The sequence below is a fragment of the Electrophorus electricus genome, chromosome 16 (genome assembly GCF_013358815.1).
Source record: "Electrophorus electricus isolate fEleEle1 chromosome 16, fEleEle1.pri, whole genome shotgun sequence".
NCBI lineage: Eukaryota > Metazoa > Chordata > Actinopteri > Gymnotiformes > Gymnotidae > Electrophorus > Electrophorus electricus.
This window is the reverse complement of record NC_049550.1, coordinates 322,501-332,500: the sequence shown is the minus strand read 5'-3', so window position 1 is coordinate 332,500 and position 10,000 is coordinate 322,501. Positions and strand designations below refer to the sequence as shown.

Here is a 10,000-nt window from a genome sequence, read left to right as displayed (position 1 = left end):
CGACAGCGACACAGCAGGTCTTAGCGTCCCGCCCCACGTCCTGTCTGTCCACCTGGTGTGCCGTATTGGTGCTGTCGTATAACTGCGTCCAGCAGCGAGGCTCATACCTCACACACACACACACACACACAAACACACACTCACTGCTGACAAAGACTCCAACGTGTTTTCAATGTCCCGACCTGAATGTAACAAACTGTCTGATGTGTGATTAAACTACAAACAGGTTTACTGGGCCTGTCTCCTCGTGTGTGTGTGTGTGTGTGTGTGTGTGTGTGTGTGTGTGTGTGTGTGTGTGTGCGTGTGTGTGTGTGTGCGTGTGTGTGGTATTAAAACATTGTGCATGCCCGCCTCAGCTTTGCTGAGTCATGTCTTCCCCACTCAGTAGTGTGAGAGGCATTGTCCCACCTTAACACTACACACCCTCTACTAACACTACACACGCTCTACTAACACTACACACGCTCTACTAACACTACACACCCTCAACTAACACTACACACGCTCTACTAACACTACACACTCTCTACTAACACTACACACCCTCCTACTAACATTTCACACCCTCTACTAACACTACATATCCTCCTACTAACACTACACACCCTCATACTAACATTTCACACCCTCTACTAACACTACACACCCTCCTACTAACACTACACACCCTCTACTAACACTACACACCTGCTACTAACACTACACACTCCGACTAACACTACACACCCTCTACTAACACTACACACCCTCAACTAACACTACACACGCTCTACTAACACTACACACCCTCTACTAACACTACACACCCGCTACTAACACTACACACCCTCTACTAACACTACACACACTCCTACCAACACTACACACGCTCTACTAAAACTACATACTCTCCTACCAACACTACACACCCTCTGCTAACACTACACACCCTCCTACCAAAACAATACACCCTCTATTAACACTACACACCCTGCTGCCAACACTACACAAACTCTACTAACACTACACACCCTCTACTAACACTATATTCCCTCTACCAATGGTAGAAAGTGCTAGATGGGCGTCTGTGCCTGGCCATCTGATGGCATGAAGGAGAGCTCTTCACACCAATGCTTCGTGTCGGATCCTGCAACACCAAGATCCAGTGGAGTTTCCACATTCCAGAACACAGTTCTGTGCATCCAGCACCTCTGTGGCATTTTTGGTTTAAACTACAATAAAATAAAATAAAACTAAGTAATATTAATAAATACATCTTTATTAAATTATGTATACTTGTGTGTAATCTTTCCCAAATCCCAAGCGGATCCTTTTCTTTGTAATCTCAGCATCCTCAGTTCCTCACAAGGGTTAGCCCACAGCTGAGGGTGAGGTGTGAAGGTGCAACGACTTGTTATTTTTGTGTTCTGTGGCAGGACACCATGTTCTGATAAAAAATGGATGAGGTTTAACATATATCGTGTAAGCACGGCTGGCGCAGACGAAGAAGAAAAGTTTCCTTGGCAGGCGGAAAAACGGTTCTCTGTCAGTCCTGACCGGAATGTCGGGAACAGTGTCAGGAACTGCAGTGGAAGGAACTACAGTGGAAGGAACTACAGTGAGGAAAGGAACTACAGTGGAAGGAACTGCAGTGGAAGGAACTACAGTGAGGAATGGAACTACAGTGGAAGGAACTACAGTGAGGAATGGAACTACAGTGTCAGGAACTGCAGTGGAAGGAACTACAGTGGAAGGAACTACAGTGTCAGGAACTGCAGTGGAAGGAACTACAGTGGAAGGAACTACAGTGGAAGGAACTGCAGTGGAAAGAACTACAGTGGAAGGAACTACAGTGAGGAAAGGAACTACAGTGTCAGGAACTGCAGTGGAAGGAACTACAGTGGAAGGAACTACAGTGGAAGGAACTGCAGTGGAAGGAACTACAGTGGAAGGAACTACAGTGAGGAATGGAAGACACCAGTGGTGTGTATTAATGAGGTATGCTGAAATCGTGCGGCGTGGCCATCGGGTGAACTCCACGCCTGATCCTTGACATCCCAGAATTCCATCTGGCCCCAAGGAAGGCGAGCTGAAACCCTCACTGTCCATTTGAGGAGGTTTTCCAAAACCTTCCATGGCCAGCGTGGAGAGGTCAGCTGGCGGACATGGAGTGTGACGAGTCTGGCTGAGAACAGACTGCTGTTTACGGCAGCTGTGTGCAGGGGAGGAGAGGAGAGGAGGAGAGGAGGAGAGGAGAGGAGAGGAAGAGAGGTGAGGAGGAGAGGAGAAAGAGGAGAGGAGGAGAGAGGAGAGGGGAGGAGAGGGGAGGAAAGGAAGAGAGGAGGAGAGGAAGAGAGGGGAGAGGAAGAGAGGAGAAAGAGGAGAGGAGGAGAGAGGAGAGGGGAGGAGAGGAAGAGAGGACCTGCAGCCAGAGACAGTGTTGGACACAGAGACACCAGCCTGGTCTCGAGTGCCATGTCACTCTAGCAAGGCCAGGCAGTCAATTAGTTTGTAATCCCCCTACGTCCAGGCCACACCCTCTTTATGCAGGCCACACCCTCTATTTTACACAGTCCTCCACAGGCCTTATTGACAAGCTACTTTAGCCTTTGTGTGCCTGAGACACAAGGAGTTACTGCAAGGGAGTGTGAGTGTGTGTGTGTGTGTGTGTGTGTGTGTGTGTGCGTGTGTGTGTGTGTGCATGTGTGTGTGTGTGTGTGCGCGTGTGTGTGCGGGCGTGTGTGTGTGTGTGAGTGCGTGTGTGTGAGTGTGTGTGTGTGCGTGTGTGTGTGCTCGTGTGTGCGTGTGCGCGTGTGTGTGCACGTGTGTGTGTGTGCATGCATAGTTCGGTCGTTAAACCTCTGTTATTAATTTACAGTCATAGGGAACCTATTACTGAAGGCAGAGTGAGGTTATTGATTGAAGAAGAGTCAGGATGAAGAGTGGAGTGTGAAGGTATTTGATCTTTTCATTAGACGATTGCCTCAGCTCTCTCCTGAACTACAACAGCCTCCAGGTGTCACTGACTTTCATTACGAGAGAGAGAGAGAGAGAGAGAGAGAGAGGGAGAGAGAGAGAGAGAGGGAGAGAGAGGTGGAGAGAGGGAGAGAGAGAGAGAGAGAGAGAGGGGAGAGAGAGAGAGGGAGAGAGAGAGAGGGGGAGAGAGAGAGAGGGGGAGGGAGAGGGAGAGCGAGGGAGGGAGAGGGAAAGGGCGAGAGAAAGGGAGAGGGAGAGAGAGAGAGGGGGAGAGAGAGAGAGGGAGAGAGTGAGAGAGGGGGAGAGAGAGAGGGGGAGGGAGAGAGAGAGAGAGGGGGGGGGGAGGGAGGGAGAGAGAGAGAGAGAGAGAGAGAGAGAGAGAGAGAGAGAGAGAGAGGGGTGTTACAGTGAAGGGAAGGTTTAGAGCCTGATTGTAAATTAGGGTTTTAAAACAGGAAACTGAAGAGAAGAACGACTTAAGGAACGCAGCGCATGCACGAGCAGCACACACGATTAACGCCACGTGGGTGGGTCGGTTACCAGCACATGCAATTAACACCATCTCGAGGTTAAGACCTCTCGGGAAGACCCCGAGTGTTTGTACTCAACATGAGCGCTGGTTAATGTGTGACCTGCCACGACCTGCCACGACCTGCCGTGACCTGCGGGACAGATGTTGCTGGCTGGGTTGGGTCGAGACACACGCAGGATGTTACAACTACAGTTCAGAGACGCTTCTAATACCACGCCAGTATAACAGTGTGTTTGTTCTCATTACATAAACCACATCACTGTAAACACCACCACAAACCTCCAGTATTCATACTTCACTGAAGCTGCAGAAAACACTGTGTTGTGAATTTTTAAGGTGCTTTCTGGGGCCTGATGCAGTCATTGTGTGTGTGTGTGTGTGTGTGTGTGTGTGTGTGTGTGTGTGTGCGTGTGTGAGTGTGTGTGTGCGTGTGAGTGAGTGTGCGTGTGAGTGTGTGTGTGTGTGTGTGTGTGTGTGTGTGTGTGTGTGGTCTCCCACTGCGCTGTGCTCTCTGTTTGTTTCTCTGCTCTTGTGTTTGTTTACTGCAGGAGTCTAATGCTCTGTGATTCTTGGTTAGATTTACCCTAGACTGCTGGAGGGTGAGTGAGGAGAGGAGAGGGGAGGAGAGGAGGAGAGGGGGAGAGGAGAGGAGGAGAGGAGGAGAGGAGAGGAGGAGAGGAGGGGAGAGGCGAGGAGGCTCAGAGCCGTGGCGTGACTCTACTCTCTGAGCTGGGTTGCCGTGAGCTGTGTGAATAACAGAGATTCACCCTGAGGATGTCAGCAGCGCCCTGTGAGGTCGTCCTGTCTCACAGTAAAGTGTCCTCGGGTCACCCTGTCTCACAGTAAAGTGTCCTCGGGTCACCCTGTCTCACAGTAAAGTGTCCTCCGGTCGTCCTGTCTCACAGTAAAGTGTCCTCGGGTCACCCTGTCTCACAGTAAAGTGTCCTGAGGTCATCCTGTCTCACAGTAAAGTGTCCTCAGGTCATCCTGTCTCACAGTAAAGTGTCCTGAGGTCACCCTGTCTCACAGTAAAGTGTCCTCAGGTCATCCTGTCTCACAGTAAAGTGTCCTGAGGTCATCCTGTCTCACAGTAAAGTGTCCTCAGGTCATCCTGTCTCACAGTAAAGTGTCCTGAGGTCACCCTGTCTCACAGTAAAGTGTCCTCGGGTCATCCTGTCTCACAGTAAAGTGTCCTCAGGTCACCCTGTCTCACAGTAAAGTGTCCTCGGGTCATCCTGTCTCACAGTAAAGTGTCCTCGGGTCACCCTGTCTCACAGTAAAGTGTCCTCAGGTCATCCTGTCTCACAGTAAAGTGTCCTCAGGTCATCCTGTCTCACAGTAAAGTGTCCTCAGGTCATCCTGTCTCACAGTAAAGTGTCCTGAGGTCACCCTGTCTCACAGTAAAGTGTCCTCGGGTCATCCTGTCTCACAGTAAAGTGTCCTCAGGTCACCCTGTCTCACAGTAAAGTGTCCTCGGGTCATCCTGTCTCACAGTAAAGTGTCCTCGGGTCACCCTGTCTCACAGTAAAGTGTCCTGAGGTCATCCTGTCTCACAGTAAAGTGTCCTCCAGTTGTCCTGTCTCACAGTAAAGTGTCCTCGGGTCACCCTGTCTCCCAGTAAAGTGTCCTGAGGTCATCCTGTCTCACAGTAAAGTGTCCTCGGGTCGTCCTGTCTCACAGTAAAGTGTCCTGAGGTCGTCCTGTCTCATAGTAAAGTGTCCTCGGGTCATCCTGTCTCACAGTAACGTGTCCTCAGGTCGTCCTGTCTCACAGTAAAGTGTCCTCAGATCACCCTGTCTCACAGTAGAGTGTCCTGGAGCTGGGTCACAGCCACACACTGTGGAGGAGGTCACGTTCATGTGCTGAATGAGGCCTGACATTGGGGAGATCTTTTGATGTTTGGTTGAAGATCAACCACCATCACATCACCATCACACCGCCACACCAGCATCATTACTCCATCACACCACCACTATAGGTGGGACTAAACCCCATGCTTCATTCTGTGTGTGTGACTAAACCCAACATCTGTCTGACGGGGGATCCGAGACTTCACAGAGGAGTCAGAACATGGCCATGACTACATTAATTAAAAATGGCTGAATTATGATAAAGGGGTTAATGTGTTTATTCTAAACAGCTCAAACGCTCAATATGAATATGACTCAATAACTCTTTAGATATTTCACAGAAATCTAGCCGCAGATTTACCATTTAATATCTTCAATTTCCTGTTTGGAGAATCTGTCAAACGCATCCACGCATACAGATGCAGGACAAAATCAGTGAACACCTCAAAATGCTCTGGATTTCTGTAATGATCTCCCATAAAAATGCCCTCCGATCTCTAACTAAGTCACAGTAATAGATACACATGGTCGGCCGGAGGTGTGAGCGGTCTGTCAGCCTCTGGTCAATACTCAACACGTTTTGTAAACATTCCCAGTTCTGGCCGGACCTCGAAGCCCAAGTCCAAATCGATAAAATGGCGCTGAGCTCTAGATTGGGGGGGGAGGCATCCCTTAAAAAAAGACACACCAATCTGTGTTACTGACAGAGAAAGCAAAGACCCCATTCACACTGACGGATCGAACGTAATCAGAGAACGTACAAAAAACCCTGTAATGACGCTTAGAGCCGATAAGGGCTATAGAAGCACGTCTGAGGTCTGAGTGTTTATCGATCCAAACTAAGACAACCTGTGATCAGGTAACGAGGTTTTATACAAATGCAGTGTGTTTGCTACCTGAGATCACAGTAACGGAAATAAATATTAGTTAATATTATTAGTAGCGGTAATAATATTAGTTAATGATCACAGTAACTTAATAATATTAGTTAATGATCACAGTAACAGCAATAATATTAGTTAATGATCACAGTAACAGTAATCATATTAGTTAATGTTACTAGTAACTGTAATAATATTAGTTAATGATCACAGTAACAGTAATAATATTAGTTAATGATCACAGTAACAGCAATAATATTAGTTAATGTTTAATAGTAACTTAATAATATTAGTTAATGATCACAGTAACAGCGATAATATTAATTAATGATCACAATAACAGTAATAATATTAGTTAATGTTAATAGTAACTTAATAATATTAGTTAATGATCACAGTAACAGCGATAATATTAATTAATGATCACAGTAACAGTAATAATATTAGTTAATGATTACAGTAACAGTGATAATATTAGTTAATGATCACAGTAACAGTAATAATATTAGTTAATGTTAATAGTAACTTAATAATATTAGATAATGATCACAGTAACAGCGATAATATTAATTAATGATCACAGTAACAGTAATAATATTAGTTAATGATCACAGTAACAGCGATAATATTAGTTAATGATCACAGTAACAGTAATCATATTAGTTAATGATCACAGTAACAGCGATAATATTAATTAATGATCACAGTAACAGTAATAATATTAGTTAATGATTACAGTAACAGTGATAATATTAGTTAATGATCACAGTAACAGTAATCATATTAGTTAATGTTACTAGTAACTGTAATATTAGTTAATGATCACAGTAACAGTAATAATATTAGTTAATGATCACAGTAACAGCAATAATATTAGTTAATGTTAATAGTAACTTAATAATATTAGTTAATGATCACAGTAACAGCGATAATATTAATTAATGATCACAATAACAGTAATAATATTAGTTAATGATCACAGTAAGAGCGATAATATTAGTTAATGATCACAGTAACAGTAATAATATTAGTTGTTACTAGTAACAGTAATAATATTAGTTAATGATCACAGTAACAGAAATAAAATTAGTTAATGTTAATAGTAACAGTAATAATATTAGCTAATGTTAATAGTAACAGTAATAATATTAGTTAATGATCACAGTAACAGTAATAATATTAGTTAATGATCACAGTAACAGTATTTGGTAATTGTAATAGTAAGAATAACAGTAATGATATTATGTAATGGTAGCAGTAAGTGTAACAGGTCATAGTAACAGTATTGCCAAAGGTAACACGTAACCAGTAAACTAATGACCCAACTCTGTTTATGTGTCCTTCTCCATGGGAGGACACGTCCCACTGTAAAGTAAAGTCAAACAAACAAACAGACACACACACACACACACGCGCACACACACACACGGCACTGGGCCCTAACCCTCCTCCCTACAGAGGTGAGACGTCGTGTATATCTGGTGGTGGTGTGTGTTAGGGGACTACAGGGGTCACACACTCCTCCCATTCTGAGTGGGGGTGTTTAAACACTGTGTTCTGTTTTGACCAGGACAAGGGCGTTATTGTTTATCCGGTATTAGTTATCCACATCATGTTTGTTTAGTTTGGTGACTCAGATTAAGACCAGACAACATTTGAAATTAATTCAGAAATCCAAACTCCAAAGGGAGGGCTCACAGATTTTTACACACACACACACACACACACACACACACACACACACACACACACATGCGCATTCTCATCCAGCAGTGATCTTGTGTGTGTGTGTGTGTGTGTGTGTGTGTGTGTGGACACAGGGCGGTTACATGGTTGTTTGGGTAGGACGCCACTCGTGGGAAGCTGAAGCTGTTACAAGCCTGGTGAGCACGCCTCGCACAGCTGCGGAAATGTCCACACCAAACAACAACAATAATACCAAGAGCACTAATAATGACACAGAACAGAGAAATGCAGACGGCAGCCAACAGAAAAGAAAACTAAGACCAAAAAAAACAGAAATAAGCTCCAGGAAACCAGCGAGGGAGTGAAATTCTCACACATCCAGACCAAAAAATACAGGTATGTTGGTTATTTGTTTATTGAGACTCGTTGAAGCTTCACTCCGCCCCTCCAGCTATCAGGTACTCCCTCCTTACGCTGCAGATAACAGATCTGAAGCTCATATGCAGGGTTACAAATCTCACGCCTCCAGAAGACATCGACTCACTCAACTTTTATGTTACATGTGGAACAGATAAAAATGAACACACGACTAAAGAAATAAATAAATGAAGCAATCCAGGAAGGAAAAAACTCTTCCTGTTCATACTCTTCCTGCACAGTCAATATTGGCTTGTGCATGTGTTTGGAGTGTGAGGCACACGCGTGCATGTGTTTGGAGTGTGAGGCACACGCGTGCATGTTTGTTTGGAGTGTGAGGCACACGTGTGAGCGTATGTTTTGAGTGTGAGGCAAACGCGTGTGTTTGTTTGGAGTGTGAGACACACGTGTGAGCGTATGTTTTAAGTGTGAGGCACACGCGTGCATGTTTGTTTGGAGTGTGAGGCACACGTGTGAGCGTATGTTTTGAGTGTGAGGCAAACGCGTGTGTTTGTTTGGAGTGTGAGACACACGTGTGAGCGTATGTTTTAAGTGTGAGGCACACGCGTGCATGTTTGTTTGGAGTGTGAGGCACACGTGTGAGCGTATGTTTTGAGTGTGAGGCAAACGCGTGTGTGTTTGTTTGGAGTGTGAGACACACGTGTGAGGCGTCATGGAGATGACCCATCTATCTCCTCCCCGCGGTGTCCTCAATTTCCCGAAGTGGCCTTCCGGTCTGCCGATGACACCACGGAAGCGCAGTAAAGTGTCGGGCAAATAAGAACCGATGTAGTGTCCAGGTGCCGGAGTGTGGGAACACCACGGGAACGCCATGAAAACGCCGGACGAACTCAAGGACATGAGCGATTTCAAATGTCAGCGTTTCAACCATAACTCAGCTCATAAACAGACAGCAGAAGGAGACAGTGTGACACACACACACACACACGCACGCAAACACACACACACACACACACACAGGTGCTGGTGCTGGTAGTGGAGGTTTTATAGATTATTGGATGGAATTCCAGAGCACGGTGGTCATGGTACCGAATGACCCTCCCTCTCCATTTACATCTTAGCAACATGTTTACTGTTTTAATGATTTATTCATGTATTTAAAATGAAGTTGGTGATATGATGTTTTTGTCCTGTAGACGTAATAAAATGTCGCACAGCAGACTGTAGAGATGAACATCTCCCCCGTTAACCCACGGCCGCCCCTTAACTACCGATTACAAAAGCCGATTTCAAAGCTGTGATTTCCAACTCTCTCCCTCTTTCATGTACCGGAGGTAAAACATTTCCCCAGTAATCTCAGATCTGCAGAGGTTGTTTGTTCTTCCACAGACGCCTGAGCAGATCGCTGCCTGTTTATTTATTTATTTGGTGTTTTGCATAAGTCTGCAGCTCAGCAACAGCACGAGGTTTCCGCTGTAGAGATCATGTGGAGAAGTGGAGCACTGATTCGACTCATTAGACCAAGCGTTGGGATATCAGGGCCTTCACGCAGCACGACAGAAACACTCGCAAACCCAGCGGGCCCGTGTCAGCAGACACTGGAAAGTCACGTCAAACAGCCATCGCTGTCAACAGGGGGTGGGTGGCACAGAAGAGACATTACCAGGAAACGTGTGTGTGTGTGTGTGTGTGTGTGTGTGTGTGTGAGTGTGTGTGTT

At 45.6% G+C, this 10,000-nt stretch overlaps 1 protein-coding gene across 2 annotated transcripts in view; it reads right to left on the bottom strand.

Annotated features, from left to right (window-relative positions):
- The window catches only part of gpc6a (glypican 6a), a 135,200-nt gene that overhangs the window by 28,058 nt on the left and 97,142 nt on the right, over positions 1-10,000 (bottom strand). The window lies entirely within an intron of this gene.